General features: G+C 34.3%; 2 long non-coding RNA genes across 2 annotated transcripts; one reads left to right on the forward strand and one right to left on the reverse strand.

The window, feature by feature from the left end:
* The first annotated feature begins 992 nt into the window (after positions 1-992).
* LOC129927483 (uncharacterized) lies at positions 993-12,533 on the forward strand. Its single transcript, XR_008779094.1, has 3 exons — positions 993-1,393; positions 9,032-9,147; positions 10,120-12,533. It is a non-coding gene; the product is annotated as an uncharacterized LOC129927483 (long non-coding RNA).
* Positions 9,284-12,666, reverse strand: LOC129927484 (uncharacterized). The gene is made up of 2 exons (XR_008779095.1): positions 12,533-12,666; positions 9,284-9,403 (listed from the first exon to the last, which is right to left on the reverse strand). It is a non-coding gene; the product is annotated as an uncharacterized LOC129927484 (long non-coding RNA).
* Positions 12,667-12,894: the final 228 nt, after the last annotated feature.

Genomic DNA, 12,894 nt, shown 5'->3' on the forward strand with positions numbered 1-12,894 from the left:
CTAGATACTATTTCTAGCTAGATGATTTACGGACTTTCTACGCGAAGTCATTCTTACAGTTAGAATAAGAAGATTTTAGGTAAGGGTTGTGGGAGGGCCCGGAGGGGTGTTGTCCACACATTAGGCTGGTAATTGCTCTAATTATAGACAATAATCACTACAGACTAGATCTAGCGCGCCTTTAGTCGTAACAATGAAAGGGAACAACCATTTCTACGCTGCCAGGTCAAATGCTTGCTTGAGTCAAGGTCATCTTCAATCACGAGGTCGCGGGTCCCGGCACATTCAACGTAGAGAGAGAGAGAGAGAGAGGGACACGGAGGTCACGGTAAAAGGCGGTGTAAACGCGTCGCGTCACTGGTCAGCTCATTAACACAGCCAGCCCGTAACGTCATGCGATCAGAATGCCTAGTTACCTGTTGTTGTTTTCCACCCACATTTTTAGCAAGAAATAAGCAAGATTCTAATTTTTTAAAAAATTATTGGGAGAGTGGACAACATTTTAGGAGAATTCTGGCAATTTTTAGTAGAATATTAGGAGACTTTTATTTTTTTTAGGAGCGCTAAGAACCCTGTGATAAGGAGAGGGGAGTTTTATTAATGTTGCCAGGGGAAAAAACTAATTTGTATTTCCATTTAAATTATAAATAAATTTTGGAACATAAACCTCAAAAAAAAAAAAAAATGTAAACAAAGACGTCTTTTGAGTTAAAAAAAATAAGACCTTGCTATACTAGATAGGCTCAACAGGTCGACCTTTTTTGTTTCTTTTTTTTTTATTTGAGAACTGTCAATTTTCTCTCATTACATATGAATATTAAAGAAAGCAGCGGATCCAGACAGCTGGATATCTCTTTCAAAGGCCGCGAGACACACATTTAAGGCCAAACGAAAATCTACTGCCGAGGACTGATGTCGACGGCGAAAAGAAAATCTAAATCCACCAAAATGGAAAATGGTTTTGTCTACGCTAATTGTGGCAAAATATGTAGGCCGCAGCTGGGACTGGTTAACCACGGGAAATACTGCATACCTAATTAATCTTCGGACTCGAAGACACGCCTTATTATCAGTATATTGAACGAATTTCAACTGCTACTTTAGTTTTACACGTAACGTAATTCATTCAAGCGAAGCAATACATTGCATTGACCGGAAGTTAACTTTTTTTTTCTCATGTAGAGATAGTTTGAGACCACCTAGATCTAGAATAGACCTACTTTGAGTGGAAGCAGACGTGTTGTTATTGGTGTTCTTGTGAACAATATTTCTTTTTCAATCATCTACTTTTTTGGATAATTTAATGTGATTCAACTATTGGATATTCCTTACAACTTGGATTATTGAAATAGCACGGATTATTGGAGCAGATTGGATTATTTATTACTCAAAGGTAGGACTCTTCTTAGAATCAAAAATAGAAGAAAAAACTAACATTGAACCTCGTAAGTTTAAAATTCATTTGCATAACTATCTTTAGATTCTAGATATATAGAATCTAGATAGATCTAGATCAACTGACTTGTCGGGAGAGCGTGTAGATCTACATAAGGAGAATCGAGAACTAGATCTATATATATATATATATATATATATATATATATATATATATATATATATATATGATCTAGATTCTAGATGATAGTAGATCTATTATCTAAATGTAGATCTAGAGACTAGAGTAGGCAAGGTACATAGACTGATAGATAGAGTCTACTAGACTAGTTGAGTACTAGCTTCTAGATCTAAATGATTTGTCTATAACATTAAGTATTGATGAAATCTTACAAATAATGAAGAAATTATATAAACATACTCATTATAGACTCTAGATCTATGAGAGATTTATTGTAGATCTAGATATAGTCATATATATAGAGTCTAGATCGATTACTAGATCTAGATCTTTTAGCATTTTCTAGTTTTCATTTGATGCTCAATGAAATAAAGATCTCTAGAACTACATCTACTAGTTTAACTAGAATCTAGATCTATATTTATATATTTAGTCTATCTACTAGAATCTATGTAGATCTAGATCTTCTTCGTTCTCTAGATTTAATTTATAGCTACAATGCAGATTTTTTTCTTCTATTTTTCTTCTTTTTACAAATATAATCGAATGCATCTTACCCGTCCCAAGAACTTTTAATTATTTAAATTACTAATTATTATACGCACGCACTTAAAACACACATCAGGGTCGGCCTTTGGCATAGGCAAACAAGACAGCCGCCAAGGCCTAGGGGGGCTACAATTGGCGGGGGCATCGCACAGGACTTAAAACATTTTTTAAAAGAAAAAATAGCAAAACTTGTGCCCAATCTTATTGTTAGTATATACTAGCCAGGTAGCCTAACTAGGTTTTAAATAAATTGCTTAATTTTCTTTTTCGCGTTTTTTAAAATATTTTTTTGATTTGATATGGGGATACCAAATTCACTTTGCATAAGGCCTGCAATTATCTAAGGCCGGCCCTGGACACACACGTACACACTTAATGCACTCACACAGACACACACAATGATGCTTAATCTCCTTAATCGTGCTGCAATTGACGTCTGCCACTGTAAGGTTGGAAAGAGTAATCCAATTAGCCGTAAGGTAAGTGAAACTCTCAGACATTCACAACAGTTGTTGCTGCATCAAAAGTTTCAAGCAATGACTGCACATACAACACCACAATATAGAATAAATCTTTTAATTCCCATGTATCTCTAATAACCTTACCCCGATTTTTATGTTCTCTTCTGCATGTTTCTTTTTTTTTCCTCTGTTCTCTTTTTTGTTTGTGATCAAATTCTCACGTTTTCACTTTAGTTTCATTATATTATCGTGTTACATTATTAGTTTGAATGTTACATTTAAATCATCAACGTCTCTTCTTCTATCTTTTTACTTAGAAATAGTTAAAAAACTTTAATATTTTTCTGAATAATAATACCCCCTCCCCAATCTAACCTTTGTAACATATAATTTAATTTTTAGATTTAGAACTAGTAATTGAACATCAAAAATAAGATTACTCTCGTGTCATAATTATTATTTTGCAATTTCTTGATACATAATCTAGAAAGATCTAGGTAATCAATCTATTTAAATGTACATAGATGATTAAAAGCAACAGACATGAACTATTTCAAGTTAGCTTTTTTGAAACATCTCAATGTAAACAGGAAATGGCTTTGTTTCAAATATTAGCTTGAATATATAGTTATATGATTAATAGTCCATTCTAAAGAAAATCCGAGAAATGATTTTGCATTATTTCTAAGCTTTGAAAACTAAAGATAAGACATTATTTCTAAACTTTGAAAACTAAAGATAAGATAAAGATCATTTCTTTTCTAAGACAGAAAAGATTGATTGGAGCGACTTCTATTAGAGCTTGAATAAGAGTTGCGTATATAATATATATCTGTGTGTGTGTGAATCGATCAATCATGGATAAGAATTAGTTTCCGGTTTCCAGTCTAGATATAATATATAAGTTTATGATTAGGACTTAAGCAGCTCTTTTATTTTAATTATGACTTTAGTAACTCGTACTATTTAGATTATAATTTAACTTTTTATTTAGATTATAGATAATTAAAATTATGGCTTTAGCAACTCTTTTTAGCTTAGGTTTTGGCCTAAGCAATGTCTGTCTCATTAATGCTTTACAATGTATTTCTATAATCACACGTGCATTTCATCTGACCAACACATTATTTTCTATGGACGAATGTTTAAGAAAGGCAAAAAGAGCTGCTATATAAATTTGCTTTTAAATATTTTTAAATTTAAAAAATTCAATCATAGTGTTAATGTTAAAATAAAATTTTGATGTGATAACTGTTCACATTTATTGTATAAATTTAGTGGCGTACGTGAAGGTCCTGACCTAAGTGTGATGAGTTGACATGCTATCACATTGTGGTGTACTTTGTCTCGACCTAAGTGCTATTACTGCACACAATGTCATTATAGACTTGTGATGTTCGCATAGGTGGTTCTGATCTAAGTGTAATGAATTGACGCAATGTCATATTGTGTGGGCCAGCGATTTCCAGCATAGGGGCCGGGGGCTTTTTCCGGCCCACTTTGCCATTCTATCCAACCCAATGAAACATTGACCCACAGTGAATGAGTCTGCTGAAGCTCGCTAACCTTGGATTCGACTTCTACTTTTTTTTTTTTTGGAGGGGGGGGGGATTGATCCATGAGTCGGTAATTATTTTTTTTTACCCACGTTCTAAAAATGTTTGGACATTGCTGGTGTTCACTACAAAGGGGTCCCTGCTGTGATCCTTCCTATAATATTTTTAAATATTGGTAAGAATAATTATCGGTATCGCCGCCTGTAAAATATAAATGGAAATCATGGGAATGGCACCCACTCAAATCCAAAAATTTACAAGTCTGGCAACTAAATCCTGCTAATAATAGCTGGTTTTGTTCCTGGATTTATTCCTTCCTATTATATGCTTAAATTTGGTAAGACTCCTCAGTGTCTAGTCTTTGATACAAAAATGGATTGTAAGCAGCTTGTATGCAAGAATAAAATTTGAAACTACTTAGTCTTATAATAATAACTGTTCTCACGCTGTCCTTGTTCCTATACTACTTATATTTATGTCCCCTTAATTTGAAGGCGGCAAATTTGACACGCATTATCTCAATCTCGACACGCCTGCTGCACACAGAATCAGAGACGTGCAGACGGAACTCATGAACTGACACGTCTGACCCAGCGGGTCATTCTCCTCTCACCCACTGACCCCATTTCAAACAGACCACAATTGTACTCTACATTACAGCGGGAATAAAATGCTATCATAATAATTGCAGTGTGGTGTGGAATATATCAACCCACATTTTGTAGTTACGACGTTGTCACTTGATGCCACTTACAGTGGTGGGAAGGAGGGTCCATCTCAGCTTCAAGCTCTGTTTTTTTTTTTGGTTCATTTTTTTCTTCTTCCAAACAGCATTAGACTGTTAACCAATGTTAAATTGTCTTTTGTTTTGTTTAAAACAATGTTTCTTTTCTTGAGGTATATTTTGAATTTTTTAAAATAAAGTGACAATGGACTTTGTAGCCATCTTCGTGTTAATTGGAAAAAGGCAGAGGTTCCCTGTGTACGCGGCCTCCGACCGAGACTCTAGTCCGCGAGTCCGCAGCGACACTGTCACTGGAAATGACAGCGTCAAAATTGACACAAGACCCTCAGCCAGACAGAACACTTGGTTCAATCAGGCCGGTGAGAGGGAGCTCTTGCTCGCTTTTGCTGGCCTAGAGTTTCAAAAACCTATGGTTCAGCTCTACTCAAAATATTGGCGTAGGCCTATATGCTGATTTTTCAAAAGGCGACATTCAAACAGGAAATGCGAATGGACCTCATTCACCAATCGTAAACAAACAACATATAGCCACGTGATTCTCTATCTCTTCTATGCAAAATACGTAATCCATAAAGGCTGTCACGTGATGTGTTTTATCAATATTATTACGTGGCTAAATGTTGTTTGTTTACGATTGGTGAATGAAGTCCATTGTGTTCATCTTCAACCGCGAAAGAGGAGCTATATATATCAAACCAGATTTTATTTTATATAAATAATAAGAGAAAATAGAAAATAAACTAGCATCTTCTCTTATTATGTGTTATTTAGTACAATAAGTTATCAATAGGTGGACGTCATAGTGAAGGCAGTGGTCACATCTTCGCGAACGATAATATTTCTGATATATGCAATATATGTCTAGTTTGTTAGTGCGGTATGCGGTCTGGACTGTTGTTCGGTCGTCTTGGTGGGCCCTTTTTATTCATTAAATTGTTGAAGTTATCAGCTGAAGTTATTGAATCTATCTCTTAACTGTTCTGTTGATTGTGTCTAGTTCTAACTCGCATAAAACATCTACATTTATCCACACATCAACAGGAATGGCGACTCTTCTCTGACTACAGGCTAGGTCGTCATCTTCGTAGTTTGCTAGATCTAGATCTACATCTGGATCAGTGGCGTAGCATCCATGGCGCGAAGGGGTTCAATGAACCCGGGCCCACGACCATTTAGGGGCCCATACCCGATGGTGTAACAACCATGGGCCAGGGTCGGATTTACCTCTATGCAACATAAGCTTTAGCTTAGGGCCTCCAAGAAATATTTAGCAGTTACATACAATATTTAGACTTATATGGGGCCCCATATCTCAAATAGGTTAAGGCTTTTTCAGCTCTAAATATGGCACTGCATGGCGCGTAGGGGTTTCATATCACTTGGTCCCATGACTAATGACCAACTGTGGCCTGTCCTACACTGTAATTTTGTAACAAATGGTTCAAAATTTAAAAGTTTCCTTAAAATATCCTAAACGTCATATCAAATATCATATTAACTTCTAAACATTAACCCGTGTTTTCACCTACAGTCATTGTAAGGAACTGCCTTCATCAGGTTTATTGTAGGTGACGGTGCGTTGGTGTGACAATTGGGTCCCAAACTCCCATTATTTCTTTTTTGTTCCTCTATGTTAATTAAACCGTTGATAGTTTTACCTTTTTTTTGGTGCTTTTTTTTAAAGTAAGCATCCTTTTTGTTTTCATTTTTCTATTATCAGAAATCTATATATAGGCCTAGACTTACAATTAGATATTAAACATACAAAAGAGACATCATATTCTGTTACTTACGAAAACGTTAAAGCTGTTGACATTTTAGCTAATTACTATGACTGAATTAGGGAGAAGGCTTATAACAAAACTTTTTTTTAGATAGAGCGATAATTACATTTATCATGGAACAGTGTCTTTCACTTGAATGGCTGCCTTGTCGTCTAGTATGTGCACTGGACAGTCGTTCGGATGGTCTCGATGGTCTCGGTTTTATATCCTGACACAGCATCAATGTTGTTAGTTTTTTTGAACCGTATCGTCAAAAAAAGGATAGGCCTAATATTGACTTAACTTCAGCAACAAGCTTGCCAAACATACAGACAACATGAAAGACTGAGAACGGTGGATGATGCAAACAAAGAACACATTGAAGAAGTTGATAATTACTGGCTGAAAGTAATTAATCGCATAGTGAATGTTAGTTTTAAGTTAAGCATGCAACAACCTTTCATTTAGTGGTCATCGCGAAGAGTGTCGTTTTTTGGTGACACAAGGAACAACGACAATATCTAAGCAATAAATAAATTCTTAAGAAATCAAAAACATAAGCCTTTACCTCGACTCACAGATTCAAAGATATAATAGACCTGTTGGGCAATGCAATTAAAAAAAAAATACTAAAGGAGATCCAATTTGATATCATGATTACAGCCCTCAAAGAGAATTACAAATTTATTAAAATTGCATTTTCTGAAAATGTTTTGTGAACTCCAATGACGAACTACCCAAAGAAATTGTAATCAGAGAGTCATTTTAAGGTTTTCATATTTGTCCGAACCAGAAGTCTTCAGGTTTGACTGAACAAATACTCTAAAGTAATAAAATATCACAATCTTTCTTTAAATTACTGACGATACCAAGGCCATGATGGTTTTCCAATATGAGTGGACAGTACAATAGCCTTCAGTTATTGTTTCAACAAAAGCACCCACGGGCGCATTATGCTCAGTGTGCTGACTAGTACTTAACCATGATCTTAAATGATCCTTTCATTTGGGGGGTGGGGCCCATCAACATATTCTTGAACCCGGGCCCACGAGTACCTTGCTACGCCACTGATCTGGATAAGTACACTACTGGAGGATTACTGTAGGATTACTGGATTAACATTCGTTTATTCATTGTGTCTACTTGATCTGGTCAACATTTGTGCTTGTGATTTAGAGTGTTATGGTCATCTGATCATAGGCCTGCGCAAACCAGAGACAGAGTGTGTAAGGCAGTGCAGTTCAAGACAGGACACGGAGGAGACCGGGATTGTGAGTCGACCATGAAGTCGGTCCTGGCGGAGTCCTCAAGTGTTATGTACGAGTCCAGGAAGAGATAGAGGCAGTATAGTTTAGTACGGTGATGTACGGTGCACCATTAGTAGCTGTTGATTGTGTTGCCAATTGTCTAGTATTGGCTGTTATCTATTTAGTTGACCATTATTAAAGTACCAGATTATTTGGAGCTCTTGTTGTCAGGTTCTTGTGTTGATGTGTTGTGTGTTTAGTAGTGTTTTACAGAACGCCTGATTAGGAGAGAGAGAGAAGAACGTAACAATATTTACAAGCTGATCGTTAGAGTCACCTTGTTGTGTTATTGACTGTTGCAGTGTTGCTGAGCTTGGAATCTACTAGATATACACACGAGTGATGGAATGCCCTACTACCACACTGCGTGATCGTCTATTCAACCTGTGAGGTTGCTTATTTTATTCTTTAAAGAGAGAGTTGGTCTCTCTTGAAACAGCACCACCAGCTTGTCTTAGTATTGACATTTGTCACTTTGTTCCTGACCTGAAGACAGAAGCCAGCACCAACAGATCAACATATCAGCGCAAGTAGAACCGGAACCGTGGAACTTAACCAGGGGCCTTTTTTTGGAAAACCTTACCATATCACTATTTAAGACAGGGGTTCTCAACCTGTGGGTCGCCACCCCCTTGGGGGTCGATTGACAATTTGTCAGGGGTCGTTTAAGACCATCGAAAGTATGGCCTAATCTAAAATGTAAAACTTGACACATACATGTTTTTGTAACAACGGAAATTACTATTTTTTATTGTTATTCGAAGATAGATGTAGCAGACAGCAGAATCAGAATTCATTTCAAACATTTTAATTGTCGCAGCAGAACAAATTTCAACAGTTTAAGTAAATGCGCTTAATGCATAAGCCTGTTCGTGTTGTAAAGCTCTGGTATGCCGTACGTAAGGTCATGAGTCATTATTAATCGTCAATAATAATAAGATATAAGTGAGTTTAAGGTTCGCCACTTTTTTTTTTTTTTTTTTTATTATTATTATTTTTTTTTTTTTAGTGACTTATGAGTTATTAAAAATTTATTTTTATTTCTATTATTTTTGCAACAATTTTTCCCTTAAGAACCTAAGACAAAGGACCTCCATCCTATATCCTTAGGAATTCTCTGGGGTCTGCTAGAGTTACAAAAATGTACATATTATGAAACAATTTGGTTTCTATAAAGTACAGAGCTCAAAGTAAGTATGTGTATGTAGAGCTTACAAAATTATTTCATTTTGGAATATAACTCATTTTAAGATTAAATTCATTATTTATTTTTATTATTATTTATTGTGATAGTGTTTTTGTTTTTTTTAACAATTTAGTAGTCCATTTGCTCCATTTTCATGAAATCCTGTCCTGTTTGGGTTGTCTTGAAAATTTATTAATTTGGTCAAAGGGATGTAACCAAAAGAAATTTCCACCTTGCATCTTCCAGTCCTAATTGTCTCTCTTGTTGAAAAAAGAAATTAATAAATAGTTTATAGGTAATTTTTAGTAATTATAATTTTAAAGCAAATAAATGATGTATTAAATACATACACATGCAAATTTTTTATAGTTATTACTTATACAAACACACACACCCATTACATTCAAAACTTATTTTCTTCATTGTTTAAACAGACTTTGTGAATTGATAATTTATGATTAAAATGGAACCTTCCAATTCATTGGAAGAAAATAAAGGAATCCTTGAGAAAAAAAAAATAAAAAAATAAAAAAAATAAATAAATAAATAAAAAAAAAATAAAAATTCCTTGATTTAATATATAACATATGTACATACAATGGATCAATATAAAATTACATTTGGGGTTAGCCTTTATAGTGTTTAATTTTAAAATCAACTATATTTCTATATATTTTATCCAAATCATTAGGGTTAAAATTGACATTATGATACACAGCTTTAAGTCTACTGTTCCATACTAAGTTTCTGTATTCTGATAAAATTATTAAGTTAAAATTATGTATCATCTTGTGTTTAGCTTTAGGCAACTTGTTTAAGAGAATAGATAAATTAATATTCACATAGGTTTCACAATTTCCTTCTAATGAATCTCTTACAGTATTTCTAACATTACTAAATAAAGAACATTCTAAATATAAATGCTTTTCATTGTCACCATTAACAGATTGACAAAATTTACAATATTTTACACCAGGTTTTTTCTTTGAAAATGGAGTCATCCCAAAGATAAGTCTGTAAGATATTTCTTTAGCTTTTGTTGCAATGTGTTTGTTATGAAGGTTAGTAAAAGTGTCTTTAAAATCTGTTATATTTAAATCTTTTCCCCATTTAATCCTAATAGCTAAATTTTCTTGTAACTGTTTTTTTAATGTTGTGTATATTTCTTTATATTTATTGTGTATTGAAGGTTCATTGCCTGAAAGAGTTCTTGAGATGGATCTATAAAAAGGATGTAAGTTTGTGCCAAAATAGTGTGGAATGTTGTTTTGTATTGGAATTAAATTGCTTAATCTCAAACCATAATAATATATTGTAAAAGGAAAATCATTTGGATTCTTAACTACTTGACCTATGAATTTTAATCTGAGTGCACATATTTTAGTTTTGATGTCTTGTAAATTGATCCCCCCATCCTCTTTGTTTTGAATAATTGTAGTATGTTTGATGTTTCTAAGTGTGTTTTTGAAGATGAAACTTCTAATTATGTTATTTAATTGAAATATGTATTTTGTAGGAGGTTCTATAATATTGGCTAAATAGACTATCTTTGGGATGACCAAATTGTTTATAAGGATGGCTCTACCAAAAATAGTAGAACCTGTGTGCTTGTACCTGTTAACTAAATTGGATGCCTTAATAATAATATTTTTCCACTGATCTTCACAGAAGAAAAAGGGATTACTATTGTATTCTATACCACATATTTTGATTTTATTTACAAGTTTAAAAGAATATTTTTCCTTAAATGTCCACCTCCCTACACCCATTATTGAGGATTTATTTATGTTAATTTTAGAACCACTGGCATGGCCAAAAATTGTAAACTTTTTAACTATGTTATTAATATCATTTTCAGAGGAGGGAAAAAATGTTGTGTCATCGGCATAAGCCTTAACTTTAACTACTGGGATGGGTCCCGGGATTTTTGTTCCTTTGATAGATGGATCTGACCTAATAGATTCTAGAAAAGGTTCTAGACAAAGGATGTATAAAAAGGGGGATAAAGGACAGCCTTGTCTAACAGATCTTTGAATTGGAAAGGATTGGCTTAAAGAATGGTTGATTATTAGTCTACTGCTGGCATTGGTGTAAATTAGTTTAATGCATTTTATTAAAAAAGGGCTGATTTTACATTTTTCTAATATTTTAAAGAGGAAATTATGGCTGACTCTATCAAATGCTTTCTCTTGGTCTACAGATAAGAAGGCAACGCTAGAGTTTTTTTCATGACTGTACATGATAAAATCTCGAATGAAATGTGTCTTTCCATCAATACTCCTGTCGGGGTGGGTGCAGTATTGGTCTTGTCCTACGAGTTGGGGAGTGAAGGGTTTAAGTCGTTTAAAAATCATTTTTGTCAGTAGTTTATAGTCTGTATTGAGTAGTGAGATGGGCCTGTAGTCACTTGGAGAACTGTTATCTGTTGTTTTTTTGGCTAATAGTGTAATATATGCTTCGTTGAAATTTTTTGGAAGTTGTCCTGTTTTAACAGCGTCACTATACAGTCGCAGTAATAGAGGACTTATTAAGGGAAAAAATGTCTTATAGAATTCAAATGTCAGACCGTCCGGTCCGGGAGATTTGTTGTTTTGTGTCGAGTCTAGTGCAGTTTGGAGTTCGTCTAGAGTAAATGGGGTCTCCAAAAGTTCTTCATCGGTCTGCTTCAACTGTTTACAATATTTTAGAAAACATTCTTGAGCCTCCTTGTTTATAGGTTCCAACTGGTAGATATTTTTAAAATGACTTATGAAAACATCTTTAATTTTGTCTTCGTCTTCAACTTTTGAGCCATGTATATCAAGAACACTTGTTATGCATTTACTAGACTGAACATTTTGTTCGATCGACAAGAAAAGTTTGTTTGGGCCTTCTTGACTTAAATAGTTCCTGCATCTAACTTCAGCTCCTTTGTAGATGTAGTTATTTAATTCTTCCAACTTTAATGAGGCTTGAGTTCTATCTATTTCGTCCTCAGCGTGTAATAGTGTGTGCTTCAGTTTCTCTAGTTCTTGTTTTCTACGTGTTTGTACTAGTGTTGATATGACCTGACATTGTTGTTTTATTGAGTTTTTTTACTAGTGTCCATGTTGTTGTTAGGTTAAAGTTTGGATTGTTTGTATCTTGTAAGCAAGAATTGAGTGTGTTTGAGATTAATTCTATAAAAAGAGGTATTTCTAGAAGAGAATCATTAAATTTCCAATGACTAGTTTTCCTTGTCTTTTTTTTAATTTTCGTACTTATCGTAACTATTATTGCCTTATGGTCTGAATATTCCAGAGACTCTTCTAGATGAGCTACCTTACTTATATGATACTCGGTTGGTACGTAAATTCTATCTAGTCTGGAAGTTACGGGATGAGCTTTATTCACCGAAGTAGTGTCCTGACCTGTGGGATTCACACTCCTGTATGCATCCTGTAACTTAAATTCACACTCAATGTCTTTCAAGAAATTATTAATAGTAGTGTTCATCTGTGAAGGAAGATTTACCGTTGTTGTGTACTGCTTGTCTAGTGTGGACGTGATGTAATTAAAATCCCCTCCTAAAATCAAACTATCCCCTCTATATGTGTCGTGTAATTTTTCACTCAAATATTCAAAAAATTCCCGTTTCTCTGTTCTTTTTGCTGGTGCATAAATGTTAGCCAGTGTAATTGTTTCATTTCTTGTTTCTACTTTAATGATGACTACTCTCCCTTTGTTGTCACTATACCTATGGACTATTTTAAACCTATCTGATACCTGAAAA

The sequence above is a fragment of the Biomphalaria glabrata genome, chromosome 7 (assembly GCF_947242115.1).
Source record: "Biomphalaria glabrata chromosome 7, xgBioGlab47.1, whole genome shotgun sequence".
NCBI classification, from domain to species: Eukaryota; Metazoa; Mollusca; class Gastropoda; family Planorbidae; genus Biomphalaria; species Biomphalaria glabrata.